The sequence below is a fragment of the Pinus tabuliformis genome, chromosome 2_1 (assembly GCF_031772625.1).
Source record: "Pinus tabuliformis cultivar Carrire ecotype Pingquan chromosome 2_1, CPIR1, whole genome shotgun sequence".
In the NCBI taxonomy this organism is placed as follows: Eukaryota; Viridiplantae; Streptophyta; class Pinopsida; order Pinales; family Pinaceae; genus Pinus; species Pinus tabuliformis.
This window is the reverse complement of record NC_142299.1, coordinates 700,099,870-700,119,274: the sequence shown is the minus strand read 5'-3', so window position 1 is coordinate 700,119,274 and position 19,405 is coordinate 700,099,870. Positions and strand designations below refer to the sequence as shown.

General features: G+C 40.3%; 1 pseudogene; it reads left to right on the top strand.

The window, feature by feature from the left end:
* The first annotated feature begins 2,873 nt into the window (after nucleotides 1-2,873).
* LOC149202520 (uncharacterized) overlaps nucleotides 2,874-19,405 on the top strand; it is a 44,643-nt pseudogene continuing 28,111 nt past the window's right edge.

Below are 19,405 nucleotides of genomic sequence, written 5' to 3'. Positions count from 1 at the left end.
GCTACCATCGCCCTAGCTGGTTTCTTTCCATTTCTGTTTGTAAGCATATTTCAGTATTTTACAGTAATGAAATGAAGTATTATTTCCGCTGCATCTCTGTATTTATGGTTATCGCATCTCTATATTTATGGTTATCTCTGTAATCTATTGCGTTCCTGTTTAAATCCGGATCAGTAATCTTGTATTTTTTTGGTATGCTGTAAGGCAGTGTATGTATTGGTTCCATCAAAATAAGTAATATTACTTTGGTAGTCCTGAGGCATAGCCCTAGGATTACCAGGTAGCTGAAGAGGAGCATAACGATTAGCCATATTTGCAGGGATAAAAGGGACAACAGGAAGAAAAGGAATAGCCGAAACAATGGGGATAACAATAGCAGTTTGTGTATTGAATGGGGGTGTGGATAGTGTGTTTTGAGAAGTGGATGAGGAAGAGCGGGAAGAATGGGTTATATGAAGATGAACTGATGGTTTGATCGGGGTTGGGATATAACTTTGCTGAACTGCCTAAGGGCTGGACTCAGCAGATTCTTCTGGCTACTTTTGGTTCCTGAGAGTCCTGGGAATCAAATTATGTTTATCGAAAGCAGGTGGAGGATTGGGGTCAGGATTTGACCTAGTATGCCTAGTTCTCTTTTTAGGAGCCAGATTCTGAAATTGTTTTTGATATTTTTTGAGAATATTTTTGGAATGATCAAGGGATTGCTAAAATTTTGAAACTACTATCTAAAGCAGACAGCAGTTTGAAACATTCGTTCTGTCCCCAGTGGAGTCGCCAGTTATGTTATCACTCAGGTTGTTCCCTTTGACTCCTAAGGGAATACGGCCGAGGTAACCACAGACCAATCTTTGGATCACAGGTTCTAGCCTACCTGCAATTAGAGAGGGCTCTCTCTTTAGAATTTAGCTTTGTTTTAGTAATGTTTTAGGCTAGTTATGATGCACTGAATTTTGTTCAAAGTTTTGGTTGAATGATATCTTCTAACAGCTAAACAGTAATCTTCAGGGATTTCAGTCCATTGGGCATTGGAGTCTGTGATTATGTGTTGTTTGAGGTGTTGAATGAGAGTGATGTAACTGCAGGGCCATATGGGTACTCATGAAACAATCTTCAAATTGTGGAGTATGGACAATTTCCAGCCAGTGAGAGGCAACTAAGAATCTTTCACTACGCCGGTGATATGGAGAAATGAAATATTACTCAGGAGCAGGTTTGAATTCCTGAACAGTATTTACTATGGAAGATTCAGTGTAAATGTGAGCAATTAAGAATTTCACATTCAAAACCAATTCTAAAGAAAAACATTCATAACAGCAGATATTGAGTTTAGGGTGTTCAATGAACAAATCCTGAACTATTCTTTTTCTCTGCTGTTAAACCTATGAAACATACAGCATAAGTGGATTATGAAAGAATGAAATACATAATAACACGGTTCAGAAAACTTATTGTGACATGAAATAGTGCAGGAATCCTGTAGCACAAGCAATCCCATCACAACACTCCAAACAACTCAGAACTTCAGAAATTTCATTAGCTTCTTGCATTAAAAGTCTGAAATTACAGTATAGCTCTTCAGAAGAAAAATCAACAACCCCAATAAGTTTATGCGTGGGGATATATATACAATCGTTTTACAAAATATCTTAACGATGAGTCATTTGCTCAATAATTGTCTTTACCAACTTTCAAGAATAGCAGATGCAATAGTTATTGATTTTCTAAATGAACAATGAATGACTGTTCACTTCTATCAGAAACTCTTTGACTTTGGGGGCAACTGGGTCGGTCGGATGCTTCGCATTGATTCTGAGAAATCTGCCCTTTACTTCTTTGTCATGGTGCGGCTATCTCAGCCCCGTTATCTGCATCTGTCAGTCCTGCCTTGGTGGCCAAATTTGATTGCTGAGTTGGCCTTTTCCACTCTTTTCCCAGTCAGAGAAAATATATTAATTTTCTGAAAATGCTGACTTGTGATCAATACACAAAAATTTGGTGAAAAACCTGTTTCTTCACAGCAGTGTTTGTATCATGCCCGTCCACCATTCCTGTGTAGGCAATTGGTGTCTTAGGATTATGCCAGAAGTCTCATCTGCCTCAGTATATTTGTAATAGTTTGGAGGCACTTCAAAAAGATGTCTAATCTCATTCATAATAAAAAACAAATTCTCTAGCTTGTCGTATAGACTTTGCCCAGATGGAGGCCCTGTTTCCTCTAGGGCACTTGTTGATGCAGTGATCTGGTTTCTGGCATATGTGTTGACTCTTTCAGCATAGTTTTCAGGAGACAGTAACCTTCCTGCACTGGTTACAAACTAGGAAGACCTCTGTTATGTAATGTTGTAATTTTCTCAATGAATTTGTTCACATCTGCCTGCATTTCTTGGCATCTTCTGTCCATTGTTTGTACATGATTTCTCAAGGTAAGCACTCTCTTTACTAGTAAAATGGTATCAGTTCTATTAGTGATACCCATTGCTGCCAGCTGGGGGCCAGTGCGATTGTTAAGGACATTGATCATCCTATTGGCTATTTCAGGCATATTGCCTGGAGATGCTCTTGCTCTTTGACTTTCTTTTTGGGCCCTGCCTATCAGATCCATATCTTCATGGATAGTTTCAATATATTGCCACTGGTCTGTAATAGATTGACCAATATTTGCCCACAAGATTTTCTTGATTTCAACTACAACCTTATCAAGAGAGAGATCTTTCTCCAGTTGCTTTATTTTCTTCTCAAGAGCCCTTACCTCTCTTGTTTTTTCAGCTACACTCTGCTTTGATTTATCATACTTTTCTTCAATAGTAGCCAATTTATCCTTGGTCTCTTGTAGCTCAGCCATCTGTGCTTCTAAAGCCTCAAGCTCCTTCATCATGTTCTGCATGCTTGGGCTGGGTCCCTCATCTGGTGCTGTTGCTGGTGCTGATACTCCTGTAGCTGGTGGTGATATTGAAGGGCCTGCCTCTGATGTTTGTCCCGTTGGAGGAGCTGCTGCAGATGTCTGTGCTGGCTGCAATGGTAATTCAGCTTGTTTTGTTTTCAATGCTACCTCCAATGCACTCTCTGTTTCCATCAATCTTTTGTATAAACTCAGGAGTAAAGCAACCACATCCTGATCCTTCTTTTGCTCTCCCACCTCTCCAGTTTGAGGGTGAAGGGAAGTTGGCAGCTTGATATGCTTTCTCATAGCTGCTATGTCTTCATCTCTTTTATTTAATAATGCCTGTACACCCTTGGGGTCCTTTGGATCATGACCCAACTCTATAATGATCTCTTCCAAGGACTTGATTCTATTGTCCTTGGCTTGAGATGATGTTTTTTCTAATTCAAGCTGGGCAATAGTATTGTGTAAAGAATTTTGTAATTGGTGTGCGAGTAGGGTTTTATCAGCTAAAGTGGAATAAAGCATCTCCCCGGTTTTCCTGTGTAGCTCAATCTGATCCAAGGGGTGGATGTCTTTAGCAAAAATTTCCAGATTACTTCTGATATAATCGGCAGCTGTTTGAGGTTGCTGCATAGTAGGCCTGAAATGAATCAGAGTCATTTTTTGTTCTTGAATGTCATAAGCAGACATTAATCGTTGCTGATTAGTTGGTGCCATTTTCAAGAGTTGGCTGTAGATTTGGTGTTTGAGGGGCTCATTCCTTTTCTTGATATCTATGAACTGCTGCTTGATGCTAGAGTCTGCCTTAGATCGCTGCCTTGAATAGCTCACCTCTGCCCCAGGTGGCATGTCTTATCCTTGTTGTAAGGAGCTGGCCGATGTTTCAATGCTAGGAGGGGGCATATTATCAATTGGTCTCTCTGGTAATTCTTCCTCTGAAAAAGGATTTAGCCTCTGTCTTTTTTCACCTTGCTGGTCCGTTGTAGTAAGAGGAGTGTCCTCTTGCCTATCTCTTTTCCTTGTTCTTTCGTCATTACCAGGTGTTTGTAATACTGAGGATTCAACTGTTACCTCTTGTCTCGGAGGGATTTTCTCTTGTGTTTGCTAATCTCTAGAGGCAGGTCCCTTTGCTGTACATTCCTGTTGCTCTACTTGTTGTTCCACATTTGGAGGTGACTCTTCTTGCTGCACTGTTTTGCCTTTAGCCATGTCTGCTACTTGATCAGTTGTTTTGGTAGGCTACTGGGGAACGGTGGATGAAGAGGCAGCTTATCCAAGATGCTGAGGGCCTGAAGACCAAACCTGTCCAAAATATTCCAATTCAACTGCCTTTTCTAAAGTTTTAATCATTGTTTCTGCTAATTCTTCTTCAGAATAATCCTCCACTAAGGTGCCTTCCCTCCATTCTAGTTGGTTAGCATGTTTTTCAATTTCTGGAATGCTAAAATGATCATAAGTGGCAAGCCTATACTTGATTCTTCTGAGGCTTATGAAATGGTTAGGGTCATAGGGTGCCCAATAGAAGCTTGTCTTGAGGAGGAGGCCCTTTAGCATTTTGTCTGCCTCTTCCCAAGCTTCTTCCCTCTTACTAAAGATAAATGGACCCAATTGATGCTTAATTTTCAACTGTGCTTTCTTGTTTATGCTATAGAAGTGAATCATATCTGCATTGCCAAACTGCCTAAAGTATTCTAGTGCAAAAATTCTCATGGGAACATACTTTGGTAGCCTGTATGGTGCTAGCTCACAGCCATATAATCTGATCACTATGTTGTCTTGGTAAAAGTACCAATCTCCAATGCTATAGTTCTTAGAGAGCTGGAGGATTTTCTGCATATCATCAGTGAGTCTAGGACGAGGGGAACTCTGCAGCAGTGACAAGGCTGGATGTATGAAGAGGTCAATAAACTCATAGTAATTTTATGGTGAGTAATGAATATGATGGAAGACTGATGTCCAGAACATTACAGATCTTCTGTTTCCCTTTGCATCTAGTTTCTTGAGGAAAGGAGGAAAGCTATCAGGCTGATTGTACAATAGCAGATGATGTATATAGGAGGTGTATTTGAATACCCTCTCTCTCTCCAAGTTCATGAACTGTTCATGAATTTTGTTGGCTATAAATGTAGCATAGTCATACTGGACAGCAGGGGGGTGTCCTGGGGTAAAAATGGATAGCACTACCAATGTTGTCTCATCCAAAAAATCACTGGTTTTGAACCCCAGGATAGAGGATATCATGTCTACAAGCAGTCTCCCTATGTCATTGAACCAGACATGCAAATAAGGGGGAGGCTATCGGGGCTGGTAATCTGGAAGCATAAACAATTGGCCAATTCTTGTAATTTGGGAGTTGGAGAGCTTGGCACCCTGCTCTAGTAAAAGCTGCATAGTAAGAGGAACCAGTGGCTTTGTTGGTTGAAACTGTAGCATTTGGTTGATGGCTTCAGGAGTGATATGGAATAAGATAGAGCCTTAAGGACTCAGAACAGCCCTTTGATTGGGGTCATAGTTTGTGCAGCACTGGTGGATCAAGTCAGGGAACTCATTGACCTGAGGGAGATAGTAGATTGGCAAATGGGATTTCCAGATTCCCAGGAGGTCTGTACCATCTCTGTGTCTCTTCCTTAATTCACAAACTGTTTCTATGTGGTATTTGTTACACAGCTCTACAGTGTCTCTCATCTGATAATCTCTGTCTGCAAGGGCTAGCCATTCCAGGTCCTTATGTGGGGCATTCAATGGTGCAATGTTTAATGCCACTGGGGTCTCCATGTTTCTTATGCTTTTCAGCAGAACCACTAGAATTATGGGCAAATGCAACACTTGCGCAGCGGATTCAGATGAAAAAAAAGGATTTGCAGTGGAAAACAGGGTAGCCCTGGTGTAAATGAGGTGTAATTGGCTGTCAAGACGAAATTAATCACTTGCAGAGTGTGGGAGCTTGAAGTTCAGGAAAAACGGCAGTTTGGTGTTTTTTTACAGTGGAAGAACCAAAGGAACCAGGTTGCAGAAGGAGATGGTAAATACCTGGTTGCAGCGCGCTGAGAGAAGGCTTATCCAAGCGGAATTCTGGGCAGCAACGGCTTTGGAATCAATTTCTGAAGGTTGGCGGCGGAAACGTCGTAAAACTCATGCAGGAGGCACTGTGGTCTTTTTGCAAATAATGCGAAAAAACGACTTTTTTGGGCAAAATAGGGAAAATTTGGCCTTTGGTGCCTTTTGTCAGATGACGTCAGCATGACGTCATAGGTGGGGTCATGTACGGAATGATGACGTGGCGGCCGGTGAGCAGCTCTACGTGGACAGATGACATGGCAGACAGCTCGGAGCAATGGCGGATCGGGCGCTAATGTGATGTTGAAGCGGCAATGACGTGGGGGTGACGTATGGCGGAAATAGGAGGGCGGTAAGCGGTAATATCAGACCACTCATGGTATGGGTGTGGTTTTGGCGGGAGGCCGCCCGACAAAATCGAGGAGCAACACGCGTCCGAGGCCTGACGTCACCCTTCTGACAATTTCGGGCGCTAACGTTCAGGCATTGGGGGTGGTCTGATATTGCAAAGAGCCGTCGGATCAGAGGGCCCGGATTCGATGGTCGACGGGGCATAGAGGTGATGGGTCGATATGGCGGAGCGCAGAGAATAAAAAATAATATTTCTAGAAAGGCGCGCCAGGGTAAAACTTTGGTTATCGACGGATTTTGGGTTTTGTAATGTTTTTAGGACAAATGGATTTGTTGGTATTTATTTGTAAAACGTGCTTTTAGGGCTGTTAAATCAATCAGATATTGATTTAATCCCAAAATAGGTCTTTAGCGCTCTTTTGTCTTTTGCGCTTAGTTCCTTTGCTCCAGCCCTTTTAGGACTTTAAGGCTATATTGCCTAGGGGGGGGAATATACATTTTTTGGGGTTTTCAATACAAAAGTGATATATTAATAGGGAAAAGGGGAACATAGGGAGTTAAATAATAAGGTTAGTAGTTAATATGGATGGGAGATATGGAAGATTGAAAGTGAGGAATAGAGAACTAAGTTTAGTGAGTAAACCTAGATTTTTAGAAGTAGATGGGGAATGTTTTTACACAAGAAATGTGGCTTCTTTTTGGCAAAGAAAGTGAAAACCTGTCATGAATTTTTCCAAGGAGAAATACCAGGATGACTATTTAGGAAAGTCCTAAAGTTCTCTAGGGGATGTTAGAAAGAGAGTCTTTGGGGGAAAACAGGGGGAGTTAGTCATGCTTCTATACTTTGCCTTCAAAATGTTGCATAGATACCTCTGCAATTGTTAAGATGTGCCTTCTTGATCAAGGCCAAAACTGAATAGGATTAGGATTCTGCAACTTCTGGCTACCTACCCAACTTAATACCTAGCATTTTTTGTTACTTCAAGGAGGGTGCACTTAGACTTGCAAACTGTCATATGCTCTTTTCTTTTTGCTTCCCTCCTATCTAAATCTACCCTTATATCTTCCAAGGGCCGAGATTAAGCTACTGGGATCCTTCCTTTCTCTATCCAGCTAGTCATCTGTCAAGCTTGAACTGTTTGAACAGGTACTCATTCCTTACTCTAAAACAGGCAATTCAAAACATGGCATGGCCCAGTTTGAACTGTTGAGCCATCCATCAAGACAACAGTGGCATTTTGATTGGCCACATTCCTGGTCTTTCTTTGGGGTTCATTTCAATTATTTTTTCTTTTCACCAGCTCATTTTCTTGCCTTTTGATTATTCTTTTAAGGCATACCCTCTTTACATTTTTTAAGTTTTTGCTTTGTTCACAAAAATGGAACCTTTGTATCACCAAAGATGAACATTTTTAGCACTTCCACTGTCAATCATGAAATATGAAACCCTATTGGTATAGTAGGCTAACAGTGCCTCCACTTGGGGATGACTTTTCCAGATGAAAAGTCAAGATCAGCAGGTCAGATTGCCTTCTTTTTTTACCCTTTTGCAGTTTAACCTTTCCATTTGTTAAAGACTGTACATCTGAATTTATGAAATTTGCATGCAATAGTCATTGATTTGATCTGCTATGAAATTACAACACTGTTGTTACCCTGCTTGTCTGAGTGCTTCCCAAATATTCTTTTGAGCTTTTCTTGCAGTACTTGGGTTCTTTTATAAACTTCCTCTCTTGTTTGTTGTAGGTGAATTGTCTGATTGATCCTTCTTTGAATGTCATTTGGCTCAGTTTGTATTTCTTGCAACAACTTGATTACCGGATCACCTAAAGATGAAGGGAACCTTGCTTCCATTCCATAAACTAGTTCATATGGACTTGAACCAATGGATCTCTTAGTGGTCAATCTATCTGCCCACAGTGCATTCACTAACTTCTTATGCCAATTCTTTTTGTTTTCTTCCAAAACTTTCTTGATGATGTTGATGAGGCTTTTATTAGAAGACTCAGCTAGGCCATTACCTTGAGGATAGTAAGCAGTGGAATGACCTAGGGTCATATGATACTTGTGACAGAAATTGATCATTTTTTTGGACTTGAAAGCGGCAACATTGTCTGTGATAATTTTATCTGGACAGCCAAACCTGGACATGATGTTGGTTTCTAGAAATTGTATGATAATGGAGTCATTGGCTTGCCTACAAGGGACAACCTCTATCCATTTGGTGAAATAGTCTGTAGCAGTCAGAATCCACCTATGCTGGCCAGAGGATGGGGGATGAATTTCACCAATAAAGTCTAAACCCCATTGCTGGAATGGTCTCTCAGTTGAAATAGGTTTGAGTGGTAAAGGCAGCAGCTTTCTCTTACCTTCAAAAATTTGACATTTGTGACAAGACATTACAAATTTCTTTACATCAGTAAACAAGGAGGGCCAATAAAATCCAGCCCTTATTATTTTATTAGCTATGGATTTCCAGTATAAGTGTCCTCCACAGTCACCTGCATGAAATTCTTTGAGGACATTGTCAGTTTCATCCAAGTGTTAAGAAATTAAGTAATATTCCTTCATCATTTCTCCAAAACAAAACACTGTCAATAATACAAAATTTTGATGCTTTCATTTTCAAGAACCTTTTCTTAGTTCTGGAAAACCCTGGAGGAGCTTGCAGGTTTAACAATACAAAACATATATCAGTATATCAGGGGGATTGCATAAAGGCTTGGTTGATCTGTGGATTCGCCATCTCATGTTCATTGTCCAATTCATTAATGTCAAGGGCTTGGAAATTTGTTTCAGCCATCAGCTTGGCTAGACCTTGTCCTTTTATCAGTTTGGTAGGCTTGATTTCCATGTCATACTCTAAGATTTTGGCAATCCATTTGCCTCTCCTACCTTCAATTCCTTCTTGGGTCAAAATGTCCTTCACTACTGAATTTGGGACATAGGAAACGATGTGGGAGTATAGGATATAGATTCTAAAGTCTTTGATTGCTTTTACCAATGCATAGGCTTGTTTTTCCATAATCTGATATTTCAAGGGGGCATCCCTAAGGGCTCTGCTAAAAAATTCAATAGGTTTTTCACAGCCTTGGTCATCTTTTTGTAGCAGAACAACAACAATTGTATGCTCAGATGCAAAAGAAAAAATGATGAAATCTTTATCAAATCTAGGGCTTGTTAGGACTGGTGTGTTTTTCAATGCTCTTTTTATATCCTCAAAGGCTTGTCTAGCTTCCATGGTCCATTTGACCTTGGAGTCCCTTTTCAGCATATTGTTTAACAGTCTTGTGAGCTCAGCCAAATTGGGAATGAACCTTCTCAAGAAGTTGATTTTTCCTAGAAAGCTTTGTAGTTCTTTGATGTTTCTTGGATGTGGTACTTGTAGGATAGCTTGAATTCTGTCTGGGTCAATCCTAATACCATCTTTTGAGATTATATGCCCTAGGAGTTTACCTTCCTCTAGCCCAAACAATGATTTCTTTGGGTTTAAAGATATGCCATATCTTCTACAAATTGTGAAAACCTGCGTCAAGTGTTCTAAGTGTTCTTGGTCTGATTTTGAGAAGGCAGTAAGATCATCCAGATAGACCACTAGAAAATCATGAATTTCCTTAGAAAAGGCTATATCCATTGCTCTTTGGAAGGTAGCCCCTGCATTCTTAACCCCGAAAGGCATTTTGACATATTTGAAAGTTCCCCAGGGTGTTGTGAAGGCAGTTTTGCCTTGATCATTCGGGTGTACTAGAATCTGATTGAATCCAGAGAAACCATCTAATAATGAGATCCTAGAGGCTCCCACTACCCTTTGCAGGATATGATCCATTTTTGGTAAGGGGTAATGGTCTTTGAGAGAGACTTTGTTCAAATTTCTTAGGTCAACACATAGTCTGATTTCTCCTGTCTTTTTCCTAGTAGGCACTAGGTTTGAAATCCATTCTGAGAACCTGATTGGAGCAATGATTCCTGCTTGATACATACGCTTCACCTCTTTTTCAATGAGGGGAAGGAGCACCGGGTTCACTCTTCTAAGTTTTTTTTTAAAAGGCTTTTGGTTTTCTTTTAAAGGTATAGTGTGTTGGATAACTGTGGTATCATAAGATTTGAGGTCCTCATAGCTCCACGCAAAGACATCTTGGAACTCTTTAAACAACTCAATGTATTTCAATTTCCGCTCAGGTGGTAATGCTTTAGATAAATTTATCATTTTGGGATCCTCTGTAGTCCCAATGTTACAATCTTCAATTTCAGCATTCAGTGGTTGCATTTTTGGTTTTCTTGAGATATCATTTGAATCAAACAGATCCTCCAGAGGGGTTAAACCTGTGGGCAGAAAATTATCTTTTAGCTCAATTACCTCTGCTTCTGTTTCGGCCAGTTCATCTCCATCTATCTGCTTCAACTTTTGTATGGTTTCGCTGTTAAAGGTGGTAGGATGCAAAACTAGATTAGCTGTTTCAGCTGATATTTTCTGTGTAATAGTGTGTGTCTGTTGTTGATCATCTCCAGTGATTGAGTCAATGTTAATGCCAGAGAATTACTCTTTTAGAGTGAGGAAGTTGTTTATCTGAGTGTCACTGTCAAAGACTTGCCAATTCTTAATGTTGTCCGGAACTGCAGGTCTATGTTTGATTTCAACAGTAAAAGTATGATTGGGTTTGAAGGGCAGCTTGCAAGTGCTGGCAAAGGTTGCCAAGCTGTGAGCATGTAGATTGAGTTCTCTAGAAATTTTAGTCAATTGTGATTGTGAAAAGGTATCAAGTACCTGTATAGCTGCTCCCTTATATGCTCTCAACCTTAGATCATTCGTGGTAAAGTTTCCTTTCATTTGTTGTATGATCAGATCTGAATCTCCTAAGATTGAAACTTTGGTTGCACCCAAATTTTTTATGAGTTTCAGACCTAACAACAGGGCCTCATACTCAGCCATATTGTTTATGCACCGAAAGTTTAATCTATATGCATGACCCTCAGCCTGGTCATTGTGCATATTATGAATCCAGACTCCTGCTCCAGCTCCTAACTTGTTTACAGAACCATCAAATTCTAAGTACCATAAGGTTTCATGATCAATATTTGGATTAAGGTCTTTAGAAAATTGTATCATGGGCAGATTTTTTCCTTGAAAGTTGCTTGATACATCATACTCCTTCTTTATATCAGTTGTGCCTAAAGTGTTTTGGTGTTGGGGGGCAAATTGTTCATTTAATTCCTCTGTCTCTGCTGCCATTACTAGTTCAGAATAAACTTTGTTGCAGATGTCAGCATTATAGAGAATAAATGAATCCATGTCAGAGTGTATTGAGTAGATTGGGAAGTTTTGGGGCTTCTCTTGACTGCTTACCACATATTTCATCAATGTATCACGATATAATCTCTTTGGCTGCCCAAAGACTGAAATGGTAGCATAGGACATGTCTAACTGCAAGGATCCTTGGAGTTTGGCCCCCCAGGATCTGGATAAGAGCATACCATACTTAGGAGGTATGTCAGCCACTACTACATCCATCAATATTTTCTTGGTTGGGTATTGGACCAGGGAGACACATAAGTCTTTAATCAATCCTAAGCACTTGACTTGGCTTGAATCAAATGAGAATAGATCTTTATAAGGTCTTGTGATGTCTAAGTCGAGTTTTTCCATTACAGATTTGGGAATTAAGTTGTGTGAGGCCCCAGAATCAAACATTGCATTGTGTAGGACCTTATCATGAATGTTTAAACTGACATAGAAGGGTGGAACTCCTCCATTTTCTATTTTTCCATTAACCTCAGGGCCAAACAGTAACTCTGGTTGATCATCTAGGACATTCACCGCATCTTTATTGTCTGATACTTGGAGTGACTTGTTAATCTGATGTCTGTATACTTCATGTTTGGCCAATTCCGAAAGAGGGACTGATATCTTCAGCTTACTTATTTATGTTTCCAAGTTAAAAGGCTTTTCTATTTGAATCTTGGCATTAATTGCAGCAGGTTTTTCTTTTTCAGCTGGGTTATCAGTGGTCTTTTTCTCATAGTTGGCATGATTTTGAATGAAACTGGTATCATGATTAATTCCCGGAGTGGTATCTGCCCTTGCCTTTGCGGGATGGAGTGGGGCTGGCTGGTTTTCAGGGGTCTGTTGTTCTGAGATATCCTCCACAGTGACTTCTGTGGTGTGTGGGTTTGAATTGCCAGCTGATTGTGGAAGAGCAGTCTTGTCATTGGACTTTTTTGGCTACTTACTGTCCCTTGGTTTAAGAGGTTCAGGTACATCTATCGTTCTAGCCCTTAGTTTATAGTGTTTGTGTACCTCATAAACAACTGCATCATAACCTTCTCTGAAATCAAATGATTCTCCTGACTTAGTGTGGAATTGATTGTCATTATAAACCTCCTGATCTTCTTGTGTTAAAAAGACCTGATGTTCACTGTCTAAACCCATTAGGTTGATGTGAGGCTCCTCAGTTGGTTCACTAGATGTTGAGGCCTCAACATAATTTTCTTGGAAAGGAGGCCTAATGTGCTGGTCCGGATCAGTCCTCCCAACATTAGGATTTTGATTTTTTCTAAGATTTTGGTTTCTAACATTGCTTGGTTGACCTTCCCATGATGATTTTCTTTCTATGGTTTCCACCCTGTCCCCTACTCTATCCATACCCTTGATGATTGCATCTAGCTTTTGCTCAAATGATGAGGTTTCTTCCTTAAAAGTGGTTCTTCTTTCAGTTCTTGCCCGGTTTCTTTTAGCAATCAAATTTGCCTCTACACTTACAACTATGTTTTGCATATCTGCCAGGGTTGCAGGGGCTCTTTCTCTTAATTGATATGCCATATCAGCATCAAACCCATCCCAAAATTTGATTAAGGCTAGATCAGGTGGAGGTCTAAGATTTTGAGGAATGGCATTATAGACAGTGTTGAATCTAGTGCAATAATCCAAGACAGTTTCTTGTGGGCCTCTCCTTATGGTGTCATATTCAGATAGAATGTGTAGAGGATATTTTTTCTTTTCCCATCTGTTTAGGAAGGATTGATAAAGAGCGCCTGAGTCAAGTATAGAATTCGCAGCAAGTGCTCTGAACCAAGTTCTTACTTCACCTGTTAAACTTTGTACAAAAATTTTCATTCTCACATCATCATCATCTATCTCATAATTTTCAAAGTAATCTTGCATTTTTTTGGTATGCTGTAAGGAAGTGTATGTATTGGTTCCATCAAAATAAGTAATATTACTTTGGTAGTCCTGAGGCATAGCCCCGGGATTACCAGGTAGCTGAAGAGGAGCATAACGATTAGCCATATTTGCAGGGATAAAAGGGACAACAGGAAGAAAAGGAACAGCCGGAACAATGGGGATAATAATAGCAGTTTGTGTATTAAATGGGGGTGTGGATAGTGTGTTTTGGGAAGTGGATGAGGAAGAGGGGGAAGAATGGGTTATATGAAGATGAACTGATGGTTTGACCGGGGTTGGGATATAACTTTGCTGAACTGCCTCAAGGCAGGACTCAGCAGATTCTTCTGGTTGCTTTTGGTTCCTAAGAGTCCTAGGAATCAAATTAGGGTTATCGAAAACAAGTGGAGGATTTGGGTCAGGGTTTGACCTGGTATGCCTAGTTCTCTTTTTAGGAGCCAGCTTGTGAACTTGTTTTTGGTATTTTTTGAGAATATTTTTGGAATGATCAAGGGATTGCTAAAATTTTGAAACCACTATCTAAAGCAGACAACAGTTTGAAACATTCGTTCTGTCCCCAGTGGAGTCACCAGTTATGTTATCACTCAGGTTGTTCCCTTTGACTCCTAAGGGAATACGGTCGAGGTAACCACAGACCAATCTTTGGATCACAGGTTCTAGCCTACCTGCAATCAGAGAGGGCTCTCTCTTTAGAATTTAGCTTTGTTTTAGTAATGTTTTAGGCTAGTTATGATGCACTGAATTTTGTTCAAAGTTTTGGTTGAATGATATCTTCTAACAGCTAAACAATAATCTTCAGGGATTTCAGTCCATTGGGCATTAGAGTCTGTGATTATGTGTCGTTTGAGGTGTTGAATGAGAGTGATGTAACTGTAGGGCCATATGGGTACTCATGAAACAATATTCAAATTATGGAGTATGGACAATTTCCAGCCAGTGAGAGGCAACTAAGAATCTTTCACTACGCTAGTGATATGGAGAAATGAAATATTACTCAGGAGCAGGTCTGAATTCCTGAACAGTATTTACTATGGAAGATTCAGTGTAAATGTGAGCAATTAAGAATTTCACATTCAAAACCAATTCTGAAGAAAAACATTCATAACAACAGAGATTGAGTTTAGGGTGTTCAATGAACAAATCCTGAACTATTATTTTTCTCTACTGTTAAGCCTATGAAACATACAGCATAAGTGGATTATGAAAGAATGAAATACATAATAACATGGTTCAGTAAACTTATTGTGACATGAAATAATGCAGGAATCATGTAGTAGCAAGCAAGCCCATCACAACACTCCAAACAACTCAGAACTTAAGAAATTCCATTAGCTTCTTGTATTAAAAGTCTGAAATTACAGTATAGCTCTTCAGAAGAAAAATCAACAACCCCAATAAGTTTATGCATGGGGATATATACAATCATTTTACAAAATATCTTAACGATGAGTCATTTGCTCAATAACTGTCTTTACCAACTTTCAAGAATAGCAGATGCAATAGTTATTGCTTTTTTAAATGAAAAATGAATGACTGTTCACTTCTGTCAGAAACTCTTTGACTTTGGGGGCAACTGGGTCAGTGGGGTGCTTCGCATTGATTCTGAGAAATCTGCCCTTTATTGCTTTGTCGTGGTGCGGATATCTCAACCCCGTTGTCTGCATCTGTCGGTCCTGCCTTGGTGGCCAAATTTGATTGCTGAGTTGGCCTTTTCCACTCTTTTCCCAGTCAGAGCAAATATATTAATTTTCTAAAAATCCTGACTTGTGATCGATACACAAAAATTTGGTGAAAAACCAGTTTCTTCACAGCAGTGTTTGTATCATGCCCATCCACCATTCTTCTGTAGGCAATTGGTGTCTTAGGATTATGCCAAAAGTCTCATCTGCCTTAGTATATTTGTAATAGTTTGGAGGCACTTCAAAAAGATGTCTAATCTCATTCATAATAAAAAACAAATTCTCTAGCTTGTCATATAGACTTTGCCCAGATGGAGGCCCTATTTCCTCTGGGGCACTTGCTGATGTAGTGATCTGGTTTGTGGCATATGTGTTGACTCTTTTAGCATAGTTTTCATGAGACAGTAACCTTCCTGCACTGGTTACCAAACAGGGAAGACCTCTGTTATGTAATGTTGTAATTTTCTCAATGAATTTGTTCACATCTGCCTGCATTTCTTGGCATCTTCTGTCCAACGTCTGTACATGATTTCTCAAGGTAAGCATTCTCTTTACTAGTAAAATGGTATCAATTCTGTTAGTGATACCCATTGCTGCCAGCTGGGGGCCAGTGCGATTGTTAAGGACATTGATCATCCTATTGGCTATTTCAGGCATATTGCCTAGAGATGCTCTTGCTATTTGAATTTCTTTTTGGGCCCTGCCTATCAGATCCATATGTTCATGGAGAGTTTCAATATATTGCCACTGGTCTGTAATACATTGACCAATATTTGCCCACAAGATTTTCTTGATTTCAACTACAACCTTATCAAGAGAGAGCTCTTTCTCCAGTTCCTTTATTTTCTTCTCAAGAGCCCTTACCTCTCTTGTTTTTTCAGCTACACTCTGCTTTGATTTATCATACTTTTCTTCAATGGCAGCCAATTTATCCTTGGTCTCTTGTAGTTCAGCCATCTGTGCTTCTAAAGCCTCAAGCTCCTTCATCATGTTCTGCATGCTTAGGCTGGGTCCCTAATCTGGTGCTGTTGCTGGTGCTGATACTCCTGTAGCTGGTGCTAATATTGAAGGGCCTGCCTCTGATGTTTGTCCGGTGGGAGGAGCTGCTGCAAATGTCTGTGCTGGCTGCATTGGTAATTTAGCTTGTTTTGTTTTCAATGCTACCTCCAATGCACTCTCTGTTTCCATCAATCTTTTGTATAAACTCAGGAGTAAAGCAACCACATCCTGATCCTTCTTTTGCTTTGCCACCTCTCCAGTTTGAGGGTGAAGGGAAGCTGGCAGCTTGATATGCTTTCTCATAGCTGCTATGTCTTCATCTCTTTTCTTTAATAATGCCTGTACACCCTTGGGTTCCTTTGGATCATGACCCAACTCTATAATGATCTCTTCCAAGGACTTGATTCTGTTGTCCTTGGCTTGAGATGATGCTTTTTCTAATTCAAGCTGGGCAATAGTATTGTGTAAAGAATTTTGTAATTGGTGTGTCAGTAGGGTTTTATTAGCTAAAGTGGAATAAAGCATCTCCCTGGTTTTCCTGTGTAGCTCAATCTGATCCAAGGGGTGGATGTCTTTGGCAAAAATTTCCAGATTAGTTCTGATATAATCGGCAGCTGTTTGAGGTTGCTGCATAGTAGGCCTGAAATGACTCTAGTCATTTTTTGTTCTTGAATGTCATAAGCAGACATTAATCTCTGTTGACTAGTTGGTGCCATTTTCAAGAGTTGGTTGTAGATTTGGTGTTTGAGGGGCTCATTCCTTTTCTTGATATCTATGAACTGCTGCTTGATGCTAGAGTCCGCCTTAGATCGCTGCCTTGAAGAGCTCACCTCTGCCCCAGGTGGCATGTCTTGTCCTTGTTGTAAGGAGCTGGCCGATGTTTCAATGCTAGGAGGAAGCATATTAACAATTGGTCTCTCTGGTAATTCTTCCTCTGAAAAAGGATTTAGCCTCTGTCTTTTTTCACCTTGCTGGTCCATTGAAGTAGTAAGAGGAGTGTCCTCTTGCCTATCCCTTTTCCTTGTTTTTTCCTCATTAGCAGGTGTTTGTAATACTGAGGATTCAACTGTTACCTCTTGTCTCAAAGGGATTTCCTCTTGTGTTTGTTGATCTCTGGAGGCAGGTCCCTTGGCTCTACCTTCCTTCTACTCTACTTGTTGTTCCACATTTGGAGGTGGCTCTTCTTGCTACACTATTATTCCTTTAGCCTTGTATGCTGCTTGATCAGTTGTTTTGGCAGGCTGCTGGGGAATGGTGGATGAAGAGGCAGCTTCTCCAAGATGCTGAGGGCCTGAAGACCAAACCTGTCTAAAATATTCCAAGTCAACTACCTTTTCTAAAGTTTTAATAGTTGTTTCTACTAATTCTTCTTCAGAATAATCCTCCACTAAGGTGCCTTCCCTCCATTCTAGTTGGTTAGCATGTTTTTCAATTTCTGGAATGCTAAAATGATCATAGGTGGCAAGCCTATACTTGATTCTTCTGAGGCTTATGAAATGGTTAGGGTCATAGGGTGCCCAATAGAAGCTTGTCTTGAGGAGGAGGCCCTTTAGCATTTTGTCTTCCTCTTCCCAAGCTTCTTCCCTCTTCTTAAAGATAAATGGACCCAATTGATGCTTAATTTTCAACTATGCTTTCTTGTTTCTACTATGGAAGTGAATCATATCTGCATTGCCAAACTGCCTGAAGTATTCTAGTGCAAAGAGTCTCATGGGAACATACTTTGGTAGCCTGTATGGTGCTATCTCACAGCCATATACTCTGATCACTGTGTGGTCTTGGTAAAAGTACCAATCTCCAATGCTATAGTTCTTAGAGAGCTGGAGGATTTTCTGCATATCATCAGTGAGTCTAGGAGGAGGGGAACTATGCAGCAGTGACAAGGCTGGATGTATGAAGAGGTCAATAAACTCACAGTAATTATATGGTGAGTAATGAATATGATGGCAGACTGATGTCCAAAACATTACATATCTTCTGTTTCCCTTTGCATCTAGTTTCTTGAGGAAAGGAGGAAAGCTATCAGGTTGATTGTACAATAGCAGATGATATATGTAGGAGGTGTATTTGAATACCCTCTCTCTCTCCAAGTTCATGAAATGTTCATGAATTTTGTTGGCTATAAATGTAGCATAGTCATACTGGACAGCAGGGGGCTGTCCTGGGGTAAAAATGGATAGCACTACCAATGTTGTCTCATCCACAAACTCACTGGTTTTGAACCCCAGGATAGAGGATATCATGTCTACAAGCAGTTTCCCTATGTCATTGAACCATATATGCAGATAAGGGGGAGGCTGTCAGGGCTGGTAATTTGGAAGCATAAACAATTGGCCAATTCTTGTAATTTGTGAGTTGGAGAGCTTGGCACCCTGCTCTAGTAAAACTTGCATAGTAAGAGGAACCAGTGCCTTTGTTGGTTGAAACTGTAGCATTAGGTTGATGGCTTCAGGAGTGATATGGAATAAGACAGAGCCTGAAGGACTCAGAATAGCCCTTTGATTGGGTTCATAGTTTGTGCAGCACTAGTGGATCAAGTCAGGGAACTCATTGACCTGAGGGAGATAGTAGATTGGCAAATGGGATTTCTAGATTCCCAGGAGGTCTGTACCATCTCTGTGTTTCATCCTTAACTCACAAACTGTTTCTATGTGGTATTTGTTACATAGCTCTATAGTGTCTCTCATCTGATAATCCCTTTCTGCAAGGGCTAGCCATTCCAGGTCCTTATGTGGGGCATTCAATGGTGCAATGTTTAATGCCACCGGGGTCTCTAGGTTTCTTACGCTTTTTAGAAGAACCACTAGAATTATGGGCAAATGAAACACTTGTGCAGCAGATTCAGATGAAAAAAAAGGATTTGCAGTGGAGAACAGGGTAGCCCTCGTGTAAATGAGGTGTAATTGGCTGTCAAGAGGAAATTAATCACTTGCAGAGTGGGGGAGCTTGAAGTTCAGGAAAAACGCCAGTTTGGTGTTTTTTATAGTGGAAGAACCAAAGGAACCAGGTTGCAGAAGGAGATGGTAAATACCTAGTTGCAGCGTGCTGAGAGAAGGCTTATCCAAGCGGAATTCTGGGGAGCAATGGCTTTGGAATCAATTTCTGAAGGTTGGCGACAGAAACATTGTAAAACTCATGTAGGAGGCACTATGGTCTTTTTGCAAATAACGCGAAAAAATGACTTTTTTGGGAAAAATAGGGAAAATTTGGCCTTTGGCGCCTTTTGTCGGATGATGTCAGCATGATGTCATAGGT